This window comes from Tamandua tetradactyla, chromosome 3 (assembly GCF_023851605.1).
Source record: "Tamandua tetradactyla isolate mTamTet1 chromosome 3, mTamTet1.pri, whole genome shotgun sequence".
Lineage (NCBI taxonomy): Eukaryota > Metazoa > Chordata > Mammalia > Pilosa > Myrmecophagidae > Tamandua > Tamandua tetradactyla.
The window spans coordinates 7,077,613-7,094,474 of NC_135329.1; the positions used below are offsets into that span (position 1 = coordinate 7,077,613).

The window sequence follows — 16,862 nt, forward strand, 5'->3', positions numbered from 1 at the left end:
ACATGAAATAAGCCAGCTATGAAAGGACAAATACTGTAATGATTTCTCTTATATGAAATACTAAGAATAAGCAAATTCATAGAGCTGAAAAGTAGAGTAACGGGGTGGGAAAAATGAGGGGTTATTGCTTAAATGGAATAATTTCTTTTGAGGATGATAATTTTCTGGAAATAAACAGTGGTGAAAGTTATACAATATTTGAATGTACTTAATATCACAAAATTGTTCATCTAAAAATGGTTAGAATTATGTTATATGTATTTTACCACAATTAAAAGTAAAAACTACTGAAAAAGTACATTTGAATGATGCTTTACTTTTTAGTTCTATTTTAAAATATTCCTACAAATTCCCTTGTGTCCCTTTGTAAATAACCTCTCTCCCTACTTCCATCCCTGCAATCACTAAACTTTGTATGCCCTTATAGTTTTGCTTTTTCCAGAGTATCATATAAACAAAAAAAACAGCTAAAAAAAAAAAATCATATGGAATTGCATATTCACAGTCCTGAATGCCTAAAGCAATCTTGAACAAGAACAAAGTTGGAGGTCTTGTATATCCCAATTCCAAAGCTACTACAAAATTATAGTAATGAAAACTGTGGTGCTAGCATAAGGATAGACATAGAGATCAGTGGGGATAGAATTGAGAGTCCAGAATTAAATCCATACATCTATGGGCAATTTAATTTTGACAAGGCTGCGGCAACCATGTAACAGTGTAAGAATAGTCTCTTCAACAAATGATTCTGGAATGGAAAACAAAAGGGGTCTCACAGAAATGTCAAAGGAAAGTTTGCCCAAATCAACTTAACTCCTTCTGGTGCTTCAATAGATAAGAGGTCTGGAGCACTGGTTTGAGAGTTGAACTCACCAAGGGATATGCAAATTGCTACACAAGAAAGGAATTCAAAGGACTCACAGATGCTGTTACCTGGGTAGGTGAGGCCCGGTCTCAATCTGTGGAGCTGCACCAAAAACTCTGAAATGAAAAATAAACCTGGATGTAGGTAAAGAGACGCTTTATTTGAAAGGATTATTGCAAGAGGAGGGAAAGGGATTATTGTAATTCTGGGAGGGGAACTATTGCAATAGGAAGAATGCCCAACTGTCAGATAAAAAACAAAACAAACAAAACTGCATTTAGGTAAGGAGAGACTTTATTCACAAGAATTATTGTAAGAGGTGGGGAGGGCGTACTATCGTAATAGGGAAAACACTCCAACCGCAAGATCTGCAAACCTCTCCAAAGTCAGGCAGTAAAGAGCTTTCCTTTTATAGGGCGGAGTGAACAAGGATGAAGAGGTGGAGGAGGCAGTGAAGGGATGGTGATTAGAGAACGTTTTACGCCGAGGTCAGCCTGTTTTCAGGAGCTACCATTGAGAAGGGGTTGAATCCTGGCTCAGGCTGAGTGAAAATTCACCGGCCTGCTGGAGGGAAAGTCGATTGAAGTTTGGTGAAGTAAAGGTAGTCCTTGTTTGTCCAGATTGGTTGGGGATAAAAAGAGTTGAAGCTAATCATTTATGAGGGAAAGACTGGGAATCTGGGGGGGTCTGTATCTGACCTTACACTAGCTTAACCCGGGGCATCGCTAGTCTTAGCTAAATCTTACGGGGAGGGCTGCTTTCTCGTTGGAAGCTCTGCAGAATATAAAGGTCGTTTTCCAGGACCACAGGCTCAGGTACAGTTCTGCATTGTCAGAATGCAGGGGAACCTCTCCACGCATTCGGTCAGAGGCTGAAGAGGTCCAAAGAGCGGTAAGGAGACGCTGGGTGCTCAGGTGAGCCCACACCTAACTCCCTGCATTTCCCGCGCCCGGCGACGAGGCACCAAGCGGCCGCCATTAGCGCGGGTCACGCCGCCCCCGCCAAGCCCCTCCCCCGCCAAGCCCCGCCCCCGGGCGCGCTCCCGCGCGGCCCCGGTCTGCGCAGGTCGCCCCGGCACGCGCCCGGCGGGGGAGGCCGAGCGCGGCGGGCGGGAACCCGGCGGCGGGGGCGCCTGTGGATCCTGAGGTGGTCGGGGGTGCGGTGCTCCGAGTCTGAGGGCCTCCGGCGAAGCAACGGCGGTGGCGCCCATTGGCGCCTGAGGAAACTGAGAACGAAGCCGCGAGGCGAGCCCGCGGCGCGGCCCCCTCCGGCGGCCGCGCCCGGAGGTGAGTTCCCTGCGGCCGCGCCCGCGTCGGCGGGGCCAGGTGCCCGGGAGGGCGTTTCCGCGGCGGCGCCGGGAGGGTCGCCCGGGGTGGGCCGGGCCGCCGCGGGCTGGTCTCCGGGTGAGTCCGGTGGCCGGGGGGGTTCGGACCCTGCGACTGCGGCCCCGGCGTGGGCGCTCTCTGGCCGAGGCCGGGGCGAAGCGGCCCCCGGCGGCGCCGGGTTTGGTGGTGAAGCCTAAGGGTTCGGCCGAAAGCACGTAGTTGGCTCTTGCTTTCGGCAACTTAGTTCTGGGCCGTCGCAGTGTCTGGGTTTCCAGCCCACCGCCAGAGCACCGCTCAGAAATGCAGAGGACGGGTGTTTGGGTCTCCTAAAGGGGCTTTCGGTGGTCGCTTCGTAGTTCCCGGCTTCCTCGGCTCTAACTCGATTTCTTTGCACGTCTGATCTCTCTTTTCTTATTTCGTTTACTTTTCCCTATAGACCGGTTTTTCTTTTCACGCCCAGTAATAAACTGTTTCCAGAGCAATAGTGAGCCTTCGTGCGGCGTCCGGCGTTGATTCCCTAGTATGTAATTTGAAGTCATTAAAAATAAAGGTAGGAAACTCATGGTCGGTGTTGATGTTAATGCAGAAAACAACCATGTGGAGCTGCAAATTATGAGTGATTTTATAAGCGACGTGAAAATTAGCTTTCTTATGTCATAGCCTTGGCTCAGGTTGCGTGTTGGAAGTGTTTGTCATTCTTGTGAATTCTGATCCAGTTTTAGTGGGAGCATTTTAATTAAAAGTTGATTTTGGGTCTTTGTCTAAATATGCTAAAGGTCAAATTGATTTAAAAAGTAATTTGAGCGAATATCGAGCACCTCTGTATAGTACTTTAGTGCTTGGCACTGGTGAAATCCAGAATGTGTACGAATTGTGTGGCGAGGAGGGAATAGCTCACAAATGATGATGTAAGGCAGAATACAGTATTAACAGAAACTGCTACTGAGCACTGTGCTAAATCCTTAACATGCATACTTTAGTGACTTAATACATACTTATTAATTACTTGGTACCTACTTTACTCAATTTATTTTTCAAGATTCCTTAGTAACTATTATGTGCTATGTGATGAGGATACATTGTTGACTGCTACAGCCTTCAAGGAATTTACAGTCTTACTGGAGGAAACATATTAAACAACTGCGCAAATGTGTGATAGAAGCTAGCAAGAAAGAATGTCATGTGTTGTGAGAACATTTAACAGGGGAACTTTTCCCAGCCAGGGAAATCAGATAAGGTTTTCCTAGGAAAGTAACTTGTGAGCTGACCTAATGGATAAATAGGATTTAGCTGAAGGTGACACCTCTCATAGGGTGAGAAGAAAGCTCCAAAGGAAGGAAATGCATTCCACACCTGCTTGGCGAAGATGGCACATTTTAGGGAACTTCAAGGTCAAAGCATTTGGACTGTAGTGTACTTTTGAATTTTACCTGAACCCTGTGATCCTGGAACTTTTCCTTTGCTTGTCTAAACTTTAGGCAAACCTCCCCCACCTGGGCCTTCAACCAGATAGAACCATTGCCTGGCCTAAGACATACCCCATTGCTGGACCTTACCCACCATTACTTTTTCATTAGTCCATCAAAGTCCTTCAAAACTTCTGCTTCTATGGAGTTGAGCACCTTCTCTCTCACTTCCCTATTGTGATAGCTTTCTGGTCTCTAGCCAAGTAGCCTTTTGGTCTTCTCTGTTGGGTATAATTTTGAATAAGGTCCTCCTTGCCTGTTTCACATGGTCCAGTGCAGATTTTTTCTTTGGCAGTGGAAAGCAAAAGGGTGTTTTGGTAAAGTAGGTTAGGGCCAGATAATTAAGGATTTGGAACCCACTTTTTTTTTTTTAAATACTTTTAAGTGGAAATATTCATGAATACTCAATATAGTGAAAAAAAGAGTACAATGAACCCCATGTAACATGACCCAGAGGATTTGAACCTTATTCAAAGAGCCATTGGAAGTCATTGAAGAGGTATAAGCTAGGGAATGTGAAGTCAGATTTGTATCTTTAAAAGCTCCCCTTATTGCTGTGCGTAGTGGCAAAATGGATGTGTAGATGGAACCTTGTGTAGGGCATGAGATCTTGTTGGTTTGTGCAAGTTAATGTGACTCCCTGATATAGCCCAGAGTAATTTGAGCAGAGAATAAAAAAAAAGTATTTACAAAGTCCTCTTGGGGAACTGGGGAGAAAGGAGAAAATATTAAACTTCCCTTTCTGGGAAATTCCTGATATTCTTCCAAGCAGTGAGGACAATCAGTTCCGTAGGCTGAGCCCTTAATCTTGGGGTTCATCTCAATGAAACTTATTCTTGCAAAAGAGAAGCTAAGCCTACTTATAATTATGCCTGAGAGTCACCCCCAGAGAACCTCTTTTGTTGTTCAGATGTGGCCGGCCTCTCTAAACCAACTCCGCAGGTGAACTCACTCCCTCTCCTATTACGGGGGACATGCCTCCCAGGGGTGTAAATCTCCTTGGCAGAGTGGTACAGGACTGCTGGTATGAGCAAGAACCCAACATCATGGACTTGAGAAAGCCTTCGTCATCGAAAAGAGGAAGAGAGAAATGAGACAAAATAAAGTTGAAAGATTTCAAACAGAGTTGAGAAGTTATCCTGTAGGTTATTCTTATGCGTTATATAAATATCCCTTTTTAGTTTATGTTGTATTGGAATGGCTAGAGGGAAGTACCTGAAACTGTTGTACTATGTTCCAGTAGCCTTGATTCTTGAAGATGACTACAAATCGTATAGCTTTTACAGTGTGACACAAGGTCTTGTGTCTCATGCTTCTTTTATCCAGGATATGGATAGATGACTAAAAAAAAAAAAGAACAAAAAATAAATAATAGGGAGGGGGATAAAGGGTAAAAAATTTGAGTTGATTGTAATACTAGTGGTCAATGAGAGGGAGGGGTAAGCATTATGGGATGTCTGAGGTTTTTTCTCTATTTCTTTTCCTGGAGCGATGCAAATGTTCTAAAAATGATTGTGGTGATGAATATACAACTATGTGATGATATTGTGAGCCATTGATTGTATACTATGGAAGGACTATATGTGTGTGAAGATTTCTCAATAAAAATATTTTTAAAAGAATGAATATGAGGAGACCAACTTCAGATGATGGTAGTTGGAACCAGAATGGTAGCTGTGAAGATAATGTGACTATTAAAGATACCTAACTCAGCTTCCCTCACGGTGTAGTAATTCTGTATTCACATGTGCTGGAAGAATCAAAGGAGAATAATTTTGAAATGGGGTGTGCAAAGTAGATGACATTTCAATATGGGACCCTGGAAATAGATTTCTTGTTGTCAAAGTATGACCTTGACAATTTCTACCTAAATTTCACCTTTCCCTTAGGATTTTCTCATTTAAATTACTGTTGTCACTGCCACTTTTGTCCTTGGAAGTAAAAAAACTCTCTCATTAATAGTTTTTCCTAAAGGACAGTGTGTACTTTCATTAATCTGAGCATAGCTAAGATAAGCTGAAACTTTCTAGAAGATTTCATTTTCTATCACTTAGTATTTTTAGTAAACCAGAATTCACAAAATATACAAATGAACTGTGTTTTAAAGTGTTTGCTTTTGATGCTACCATAATTAGCTGCTGCTGGAGGCTTATAGGCATAACCCCTCCCCATAAGTGTTCTGAATGAAAGGGTTTCCATGTAGAAATGGGATCCATAAGTTTCTTTTTCCTAAGATTAACACCATGAATAACCTTATCCTTAAGAAAAAACTTAAGCATGCCCAGTTGTATATTAATTATATAATTAATATACCCTAGGAAAAAGTGGCCTGGAGTGTATGTTTATAAAATAAGTAAAATGCATATCAGTAGAATTTTCTACTGAAATTCTGATGTATACGTTGAAAAGACTACATTTCTTCGTAGTCTAAATCTGTTTTGAGTGTATTTTCCTTTTAGTGGCTGTATTCCTAGAGCTCATCTACTCTGTTGCCTGACTGATTTTATCACTGCAGTTGTTGGGAGTATATGGGATAATATGGGATAATATTTGGAAAGGTGTTCCATAAACTGTGACATATGATACAAATGTAAGATACTTGTGGTACTAATGGGAAGTAGGTTGAAGCAAAATAAAGGAAATTTTGTTCATTTGCTCATTCTGATGCCCAACTTCCTGTTGATTACTTAGATATCTATCAAATGGAGCTTTTTAATTCTCTGCCATACAGTTCAGCACTTAGATTCTTTCATCTCATATGACTATGATACATTTATAGAAGCCTACTCAGTTGACATAACTAAAGTTTACATGATTCATTTGTGTATTATTAATCTGTGGTAGCAAATACCTAAAATAATGGTGACCTTATATCTATGTTAGAATTAATTTTTAGTTCGTAATTCCATGCCAGTTTTGCAATTACTAATTCAGTATAATTTTTCTTTGTTAATCTAATCTGTAAACTTCATGATAATAGAGATTATATCTGTCATATTTACTCTTCTATCCTTAGTTCCAAGCCATTGCCTAATATCCAGTGGTGGTAAAGTCATTGAGTATACAAATGTTTGAAAAGTCTAATTAGTGAAATCAAAAGTAAAATTTCATTACCATGTCAAAATTATAACTTTTAAGATTATATGGAAATGTTTCTTACTGATCCCTATAACAGAGATTATGACAGAGGAGATGGGAAAAGAGAAAGGCGCGTAACACTGTTGTAGTTTCAGCATGTCTTTTCTCAAAACAACCTTTTTAGGAGGATAATTGGCTCCATTTTACAAAATAGGCAGTTAGGACAGAGAAATTAAATAGCATGCACAGAGTCACCCAACCTAAAAGTGACATAGCAAAGATTTCAGTAGAAGTCAGTTTGAATTCAAGTTGTGTTTCTTAATCATTTTGTGGTCATAAATTTCAAGAAGAAAATTTATCAGTAACTTGTAATTATAAAAGCATGGAGAAAAATAGTGATTTGCTAAAGAACAATAACCTGTTAATGGAAAACATAGTGGACTACTTTAAGGGTACATATTCTTGTTTTGTACTTGTTGGACACTGTGGGGAAAAAAAAACAGAAAGTGTCTAGGTAAGGTTACCTGTCCTCAGGGATCTTGGAACTAGTAGAGGTACTAAAAGACACAAAAGAAACAAAGTAAACAGGATCAGTGTGATTAAATGCCCAGACTCTAAATGCTGTGGATGAAAAAAATAAGGGTTGGAGTATTTAAGTTTCACTTTTATGGTAGAAGTTTTTTTTTTTTCCATTTCTACAAATATATAGTTTTAAAGCAGTTTTATTGAGATTTATTCGCATACTATAAAGTCCATCCAAAACGTACAGTCAGTGGCTTTTGGTATAATCATGGCATTGTGCATTCATCACAACTCCAAAAAGGAGAACATTTTCATCACTCCACAAAGGAAAGCCCCAGGCCATTAGCATTCATCTCTCAATCTCTGTGTCCTTCCTCAGCCTTACGTAAACACTAATCTAAATCTGTCTCTCTAGTTTTCTTTATAATTATATTTTATATAAATGAAGTAATAGTAGTGCTTTGTATCTGTTTTCTTTCAGCTACCATAACTTTTTAAATATATATATTTTTTAATTAGAGAAGTGAGAATTTGTAGGTTTATATGAAAGTCATGTAAAAAATACAGTGGTCCCAGATATTCCCCTACTGTTGACATGTTGCATTGGTGTGGTGCCTTTATTACAGCTGATGAAAGGGTATTAAAATATTACTATTAACAAATGTCCAAACTTTATATTAGGTGTATTTTTTCCATCTACCACCCTGTTATTAATGTCTTGTAGTAGTAATGTTCATTTGTCATAATTCATGAGAGGCTGTTCTTCTATTTGTACTATTCACCACAGTCATCATCTACAACAGCGTTCACTGAGTTATACAGTCCCATATTTTATCTTCTAACTTTCCTTCTAGTAGCATACATGACCCAACAGTTCCACTTTCAATCACATTCACATACATAATTCAGCACTGTTAACTACACTCACAATAATACACTACCATCACCAATATCCATTTCCAGACATCAACAGTGAACCTAAATAGAAATTCTGAACAAGTTAAGCATCAACACCTCATTCTCTACCCCCATTCTATCCCCTAGTAATGTATATTCTAGAGTCTAACTCTGAGAGTTTGCTTATTACAATTAGTTCATTTCAGTGAGATCATACAATATTTGCCCTTTAATATCTGGCTTATTTCACTCAACATGATGGCCTCAACGTTCATCCATGTTGTTGCATACATCAATACTTCATTCCTTCTTATAGCGGAATAATATTCCATCATATATATATATATATGGATAAACAAACTGTTTATCAATTCATTCATTACTTCCTTCTTTTGGCCGTTGTGGCTAATGCACCTGTGAACATGGGTGTGCAAATGTCTGTTTGCATGCCAGCTTTCAGTTCTTCTGTGTATATATCTAGTAGCAGGATTTCCAGATCATATGGTAGTTCTATACTTAGCTTCCTGAGGAACCAGCAAACTATATTGCACAGCAGCTGTAGCATTTTACATTCCCACCAGTAATTAATAAATGTTCCTATTTTCCCACATCCTCTCCAATGCTTATAGTTTTTTGATTTTTTTAATAGTGGCCATTCTAGTGTATGTGAAATGATATCTCATTGTGGTTTTGATTTGCATTTCCATAATAGCTAGTGATGTGGAGCATCTTTTCATGTGCTTTTTAGTGATTTTTATTTCCTTTTTGGAAAATGTCTCCTCAAGTCTTTTGCCTGTTTCAAAGTTATGTTGTCTTTTCATTGTTGAGTGGTGGGATATCTTTGTATGTTCTGGATATTAAATCCTTATTGGTTATTGTTTTCCAAATATTTTCTCCCATTGTATAGGTTACCGTTTTACTTCGTTGACAAAATAATTTGAAGCATAAAAGTTTTTAATTTTGAGGAGGTATGATTTATCTAATTTCTTTTATTGCTTGTGCTTTTGGTGTACAGTCTAAGAAAATATTGCCTACAACAAAAATCTTGAAGATACTTACCTAAATTTTCTCTAGGAGTTTTATGGTCCTCTTATATTTAAGTCTTTGATCCATTTTGAGTTAATTTTTGTATAAGGTGTCAGATAGTGGTTCTCTTTCCTTCTTTTGCACATGGATATCCAGTTCTCCCAGCACCATTTGTTTTGAAGACACTAATCTATCCCAGTTGAGTGGACTTAGCAGCCGTGTCAAATATCAATTGGCCATAGATGTGAGGGTCTATTTCTGAACTCTCAATTTGATTCCATTAGTTAAAGTATCTAGCTTTTCTAATCTTTCAATGCAATTTTATTGAGATGTTTTCACAGACCATATAATCCATCCAAAGTATACAGTTAGTGGCTCATAGTAGCATCATATAGTTGTGCATTCATCACCGCAATCAATTTTAGAACATTTCATACTCCAGTACTGGCTAAAGAGAGTGTCTGTCCCAAGGTTTTTACAATCACACAGTTGCAAAATAAAGGCTATATAGTTACACGGTCATTATCAGAGATCGAGGCTACTGGGTTACAGGTCAACGATTTTAGGTATTTCCTTCTATCCATTCTAATACACTAAAAAAAATTATCTGTATAATGAGTGAGTAGTCATAATCATGTGTTAAATCCTAATTTCTCAGTTATTCTTACACCCTCTTATTTGCTTATTCTCTCAATCTTCAGAGATATCTGGACAATACCATTTTAACTTCTTTGTGCTAGAAAAGGGTGTTAACCTGATGGGGTAGAGGAATGAAACTGGTTTATGTTCTTGGAGAGACTGATACTACCTCTGGATTTCAGGGTTTATCTGGCATAGGAACAATCTAGAGGCCTTAAGTATCTGAAAAACAACTTACTCTGAAAAACTTTTATGGCGTCTTAGAGCCCAGGGTATTCTTTAGGGTTTCCAGAGATATTATTGGTTGGGGATTGGCATACTGTGGCAATTTTCCAATACCTAACTGAAGCTTGCGAAAGAGTAACCTTCAGAATGACCTCTTGACTCTGTTTGTTAGGCACTGAAGCTTTATTTTGTTTCATTTATTTTCCCCCTTTTGGTTAATAAGGCATTCTCAATCACAATGCCAGAGCCAGGCTCATCCCTGGGAGTCAAGTCCCAGCTTGCTTGGGAGATTTACACCCCTGGATGTCATATCCCATGTAGGGTAGTGAATTTATTTGCCGAATTGGCTTAGAAAGGGAGGCCACATCTAAGAAATAGAAGAGGTTCTCTAGGGCTGACTCTTAGGCTTATTAAAAGTATGCTTAGCTTCAGTATTGCAGAAGTAAATTTCATAAGGGCAAGCCTCAAGATTGAGGGCTTGAGTGGGGACAACCAAATCAATAGGCCAAGCCCTCAATCTTGGGATGTGTTCATATGAAACTTATCCCCACAGAGGATAGACTAAGCCTATTTAAAATTAGGACTAAGAGTCATCCCCAGAGAACCTCTTTTGTTACTCAGATGTGGCCTATCTCTCTCTCAGCCAACACAGCAGGCAAAGTCACTGCCCTCCCCCTCTCTACATGGAACATGACTCCCAGGGGTGTATACCTCCCTGGCAATGTGGAACAGAAATCCTAGAATGAGCTAGAACTAAGCATCAAGGGATTGAGAAAACCTACTTGACTGAAAGGGGGAAGAGAGAAATGAGACAAAATAAAGTGTCAGTGGCTGAGAGATTTCAGAGTCAAGAGGTTGTCCTCGAGATTATTCTTACACATTTTATAGATATCCCCTTTTTTAGTTTAAGGTATATTAGAGAGGCTAGAGGAAAGTGCCTGAAACTGTAGAGCTGCATTCCAGTAGCCATGTGTTTTGAAGATGATGGTATAATGATATAGCTTCCACAGTGTGACTGTGGTTGTGAAAACCTTGTGTCTGATAATCCTTTAATTTACAATATTGACAGATGAATAAAAGATATGGATTAAAAATAAATAAATAATAGGGTGAACAAATGTTAAAATAAATTGAGTAGATTGAAATACTAGTGAACAATGAAAGGAGTATAGAAAAAATAGGTGGAACTAAGGTTAAAATCTATTGAGTAGATGGAAATACTAGTGGTCAATGAGAGGGAGGGGTAAGGGGTATGGTATGTATGAGTTTTTTCTTTTTTTCTTTTTATTTCTTTTTCTGGAGTGATGCAAATGTTCTAAAAAATGATTGTGGTGATGAATATACTACTATGCAATGATATTGTGAGCTATCGATTGTACATCATGCACAGAATGTTTGTTTGTTAAGGATGTTCATGTTTATCTGTTGTTTTGGTTTGATAATAAAAAATAAATTTAAAAAATATATATTGAGGGCTTGTCTTATTAAATTGGTAGTCCCTAATGCCTAAAACAAGAGCAGGAATTCCCCAAGTGGGGAAGTTTAATATTTCCACATTTTTCTCTAGTCCCTCAAGGAAACTCTGCAAATACATTTTTATTTTCTGCCCAAAATACTCTGAAATGTATCAGGGTATTACGTTGGGCTGTACAGATTAACAAGATTTCATTCCCTATTCTAGGTCCAGTGTAATTACATTGTTTAAATAAACTATCCAGACAGGTTAAATTAGATAGTGTACTACAAAACATTTAAATTTTGGACCAAATAAGCATCTTTTCCTTTGTTCTCACACAGAAGTTGAGGTTTTAAAATACAATATCACCTTTTGCCCTGTATTCTGATTTACCTTAATCCTAACCAGATCCATTTCATTCATATTTAAGTGAAGTCTGATCTCTTTTTCAGCTTCTTGAAGATTTGTTTTAGGGGATAATGCTGACTTTTAGATATGCAGAACTCTAACTTTGAGTCTCAGGTATCAAACAGATACCCAAAGTCCCAGGAGCTGCCAGGTTATACACAGGGCACAGCATCTCAGAATTTAGAAATAACAGTAACAACTCTGGAATAGATATGACTGCTGTTAGAACTTACAATTTAGGAACCTTTACAATGAGCGTTATTGAACATCCTGAATTCCTTGATCATCGATTTGCCAGTCTCTACCCACTTCCTATCCCCTTGTAACCTATGTTCTCAAATTCAGTTCTCAGAGTTCCTTGTTATAGTTAGTTCATATTAGTGATACCAAAAGTATTTGTCCTTTTGTTTCTGGCCTGTTTGGTTAAACATAATGTCCTCAAGGTTCATGCATATAGTTGCCTGCCTCATGACTTTATTCTATCTTACAGTCCATAACAATAGATTTAATAGTCCATTGTATGTACATACCACAGTTTTTTATCCACTGGTCCTGGACGTTTGGGCTGTTTCCATCTCTTGGCAATCATGAATAAATGCTGCAAGATGGCATTGTAGGGCATGGGATTTAGTTTGTCCTCTGGTGCAGCCAGTAAATAGCCAGGAACTATTTGGACCAACTGTTTGGGGGACTTCTGTGACCAGATGCACATCATACACCAGCCTAGCACAGAACTGTAAGTAAATTCTTCCATGCTGTTGAGTGTGGTGTCCCTCGCCCACTGGCATGGCAGACTCATTTGGAGTCCCTCATGGAAAACAAAAACCCTCTCTACTAGGAGCAAGGGAAGGAGAGCTCAGGCAAGCTCCAGTTGCATATTTGATTAACAAATTCAGATTGCTGAATACAAGCTCCGAGCACAAGTAAGACTATAAGGCAAATTCAACAGAAACCTGGAGGTCTCCTTGTAGGAGGGTGGAGGTGGTACTGATGAAAAAAAAAACAGGCTTTTGCATTTGGCTGAACTCAGGATACTGGAAAAGGACTGTGCCCCAAGGAAAGGGGCACATAGAGCCAGAGTACCAACTCTGACCCTTGATTGGCGAACCCGGGGGCTGGGAACTGGCTCTGACAAGGATATTTTTCTTCTTCTTTTCTTACTCTCCCCTCCCCCTGACATACATACCTTTAGCAGCCCATTAAAGAAAGCAGCAGGCATTCTCAGTTTTCAGCACTGCCCCAGGCAAGGAGATAGATAGTCCCCAAGGGCACCCCAGGAGTAGTGGGAGATAGATAGTCCCTAAAGGGCACCCCAGGAGTAGTGGGTGTAGTGGGCAGGGCCCAGTGCAAGTGGTGGCTCTTAGAGAATTTAGACCCCAGGGACTGGGGTTATCAGTAGCAGTTTCACTCTATAAAATGGGGAACGCAGCCTGTTTCAAACACATTCCCAGCAGGAGGGAAAGGGAGGGTGTTTGAGAGACCTGTAACTTTTCCAGCCTGCCAGGAACAGTGTTGAAGAGCAGAGCCCCCCATCCCCGACCACCCCCCCCCCACAACAGGCACAAAGAGAGATGGGGGGGGGGGGGTCAAGGCCCAGCACAGGTAACTATTATTTAAAGAACTCAGTCCCCAGGGGCTGGAAAACAGAAACAATTTAAGCCTGCCTTCAGCCTCAGCCTCTTTCTCAACCATGCCCCTAACAGGAACTAAGTCCACTGAGAATTAAGGCACAGTGCCACTTTACACAGGTGGGGCGCAGCAGACTGACCAGTGCCATCTGCTGGGCAGGGCAGGAAGAGCACAGAATTAAGAGGTACCACAGGAAAAACTTGGTACCTGCTGGGTCTCATCCTAAGGGAAACTTGCTACTGAGTACATCCTTCTTCCTAAGTCCTTGGGCCTGTCTTGTCTGGGAAAGTCTGATTGGGGTTGATCCTATCTAGGGAGACCCTCCTCTCAGAGCAAGACCTCCAGGTACAAGTTGCTTTTTAGGTAACAAAGGGGTGTTAAAAGCACATAGAAGCAGAACAAAACAAAACAAACAGCAGATCAACATTCCCTTGAGGTGGGAGAGGGAAGAGATCTTTTTCGTGGTGATGAAACAAACTGCATACACACAAAAAAGAACAATCTCAAAAAACTTACAAATAGGTAGGGGGAGAATCAGAAAAACAAGAGCTGAGAAGTTCTGGCCAATTAAACAGAAGCTGTTAGAGGCCTAGAATAAGTTGAAATGAATGTCAAAGAATTGATAGAGAACAAAGCTGACGAACAAGAAAACCATCAGCAAAAGAGAAAATGATCTCCAGAATAAACTAATCAACAAAAACCAGATGCCTCAACATCAACCAAAATCACAAGTCATACTAGGAAACACAATGATATGGCCCAATCAAGGGAACAAGCTAATACTTCAAATGAGATAACAGAAGTTGAAGCAACTAAGTAAAGATATTCAAACAGATCTTCTAACTCAGTTTAACAATTTGAAGGAAAATGTGACAAAAGAGATGAAAGACAAAGAAGACACTGGGTGACCATAACAGGGCAGGATCTCTTCAGAGCAAACCTGGCCTTTTCTATCAAGCATCTCACAATTCGTCCAGAATCTTTCCCTTACCCATTTATAAAGGCCTTCCAGCATTTTTTATTTGCAAAGCAGCACTCCACTTTTCTGGAACCAAAATCTGTTTTAGTTTGCTAAAGCTGATGAAATACAATGTACCAGAAATGGGTTGGTTTTTACAATGGGAACTGTGGTAGTTAGGTTCAGGTGTCAACTTGGCCAGGTTATAATGGCCCATTATAAACAGTTTCTGTGGACTTAAGTCACTAGTATGTGAAATTCATCCATGGCTGATTGCATTTGTGGTCAGCTAGGGGAAGAGCCTTCCATAGTTAGTGAGGTTTAATTTAATTAACTAGAAGAAATAAAGGCTTAGAAGAGAGAGGTCAGAAGAGAGCTGAGCATACCTCATCTCGGCACCTATAGCTCAATCCATTAGGAGATACAGAAAGGAGTTGCCCTGGGAAAAGCCATTGGAGCCAGAAGAGAAGGCCAACAGACATCGCTGTGTGCCTGTGCCTTCCCATGTAACAGAGAATGTCAGATGAAAGTTAGCTGCCTTTCCTCTGAAGAACTATACTTTTTTTTTTTTTTTTTTTTTAGCTCAGATGCAGCTTCATTCAGTGTTTTAACATGATTACTTTACAATTAGGTATTATTGTGCTGTCCATTTTTGAGTTTTTGTATTTATTTTTTGTTTTGCATGGGCAGGCACTGAAAATCGAACCCGGGTCTCTGGCATGGCAGGTGAGAACTCTGCCTGGTAGACCATCATGGCCCTCCCCTAAACTAAATAAATCCCCTTATTAAAAGCTAATCCATCTCTAGTGTATTGCGTTCTGGCAGCTTTGGCAGACTAAAAGGGATTTATTAACTTAAAAATTTATAGTTCTGGAGTGCAAGGGTAATTCAGTGGTAAAATTCTTGCCTGCCATGTGGGAGACCCAGGTTTGATTCCTGTCCCAAGTACTTCCCCAAAAACAAACAAACAAAGAAAACAAACAAAAAATTCAACAAATGTTGCTGCAATAATGGGATACTCACATGGAAAAAAGAATGAAATGTGACCCCGCCATACTGCATACAAAAAAAAAAGATTACAGTTTTGAGGCTTTAAAAATGTCCAAATCAAGACATCAACAGGTGACACTTTCTCCCTGAAGACCAGCTACTGGCCATCCTTAGCTTCTCTGTCACATGGGCAGGCACGGGGTGACCTCTGCTGATCTTGCCCTTCTCCCAGATTTCATTTCTTCCAGCTTCTGGCTTCAGTGGCTTCTGTTTTCTGTGTGTCCTCTCTGAGCTTCTCTGGTTTTTCTCTTTGAGGTTTTATTAACATATATTGGCCTTCTTTGTCTCTTTTTTTTTTTTCTGGAGGGGACAGGGGGGAGTGATTGGTCCAGGAATCAAACCCAGGTCTCCCAAATGTAAGCAGGCATTCTACCACTGAACCACCTGTTTTGTCTCTTTTTTAAAACAACTTTTTTTTTTTTACCTTTTACTTTTTTTTTAATAATTTTTTCTTATTAATTAAAAAAAAGAAAAGAAATTAACACAACATTTAGAAATCATTCCATTCTACATATGCACTCAGTAATTCTTAGTATCATCACATAGGTGTATGATCGTCATTTCTTAGTACATTTGCATCGATTTAGGAAAAGAACTAGCAAAACAGCAGAAAAAGATATAGAATGTTAATATAGAGAAGAAAATTAAAATAATAATAATAATAAAAATATATATATATAAAAAGGAAAAAGAAAAAACAAAAACAAAGATACAAACAAACAAACAAACAAAAAACTATAGTTCAGGTGCAGCTTCATTCAGTGTTTTAACATAGTTACATTACAATTAGGTATTATTGTGCTGTCCATTTTTGAATTTTTGTATCTAGTCCTGTTGCACAGTCTGTATCCCTTCAGCTCCAATTGCCCATTATCTTACCCTGTTTCTAACTCCTGCTGGTCTCTGTTACCAATGATATATTCCAAGCTGATTCTCGAATGTCGGTTCACATCGGTGGGACCATACAGTATTTGTCCTTTAGTTTTTGGCTAGACTCACTCAACATAATGTTCTCTAGGTCTATCCATGTTATTACATGCTTCATAAGTTTATTCTGTCTTAAAGCTGCATAATATTCCATCGTATGTATACACCACAGTTTGTTTAGCCACTCGTCTGTTGATGGACATTTTGGCTGTTTCCATCTCTTTGCAATTGTAAATAATGCTGCTATAAACACTGGTGTGCAAATGTCCGTCTGTGTCTTTGCCCTTAAGTAGATACCTAGCAGTGGTATTGCTGGGTCGTAATCCATTCTGCCGGTCTATGTCTTTTGATTGGGGAATTCAGTCCATTACCTTTTAGTGTTATTACTGTT

General features: G+C 39.6%; 1 protein-coding gene across 3 annotated transcripts in view; it reads left to right on the top strand.

The window, feature by feature from the left end:
• Positions 1 to 1,930: 1,930 nt before the first annotated feature.
• The window catches only part of UBXN2A (UBX domain protein 2A), a 74,956-nt gene continuing 60,024 nt past the window's right edge, over positions 1,931 to 16,862 (top strand). Inside the window, exon 1 of one of the 3 annotated variants that reach the window (XM_077152220.1) lies at positions 1,931 to 2,151. The gene's annotated coding sequence lies outside the window, so the exon portion shown is untranslated. Of the gene's footprint in view, positions 2,152 to 2,204; positions 2,269 to 2,397; positions 2,741 to 16,862 lie in introns of those variants that run through there. The other 2 variants (XM_077152222.1, XM_077152223.1) reach the window with 2 other exon arrangements.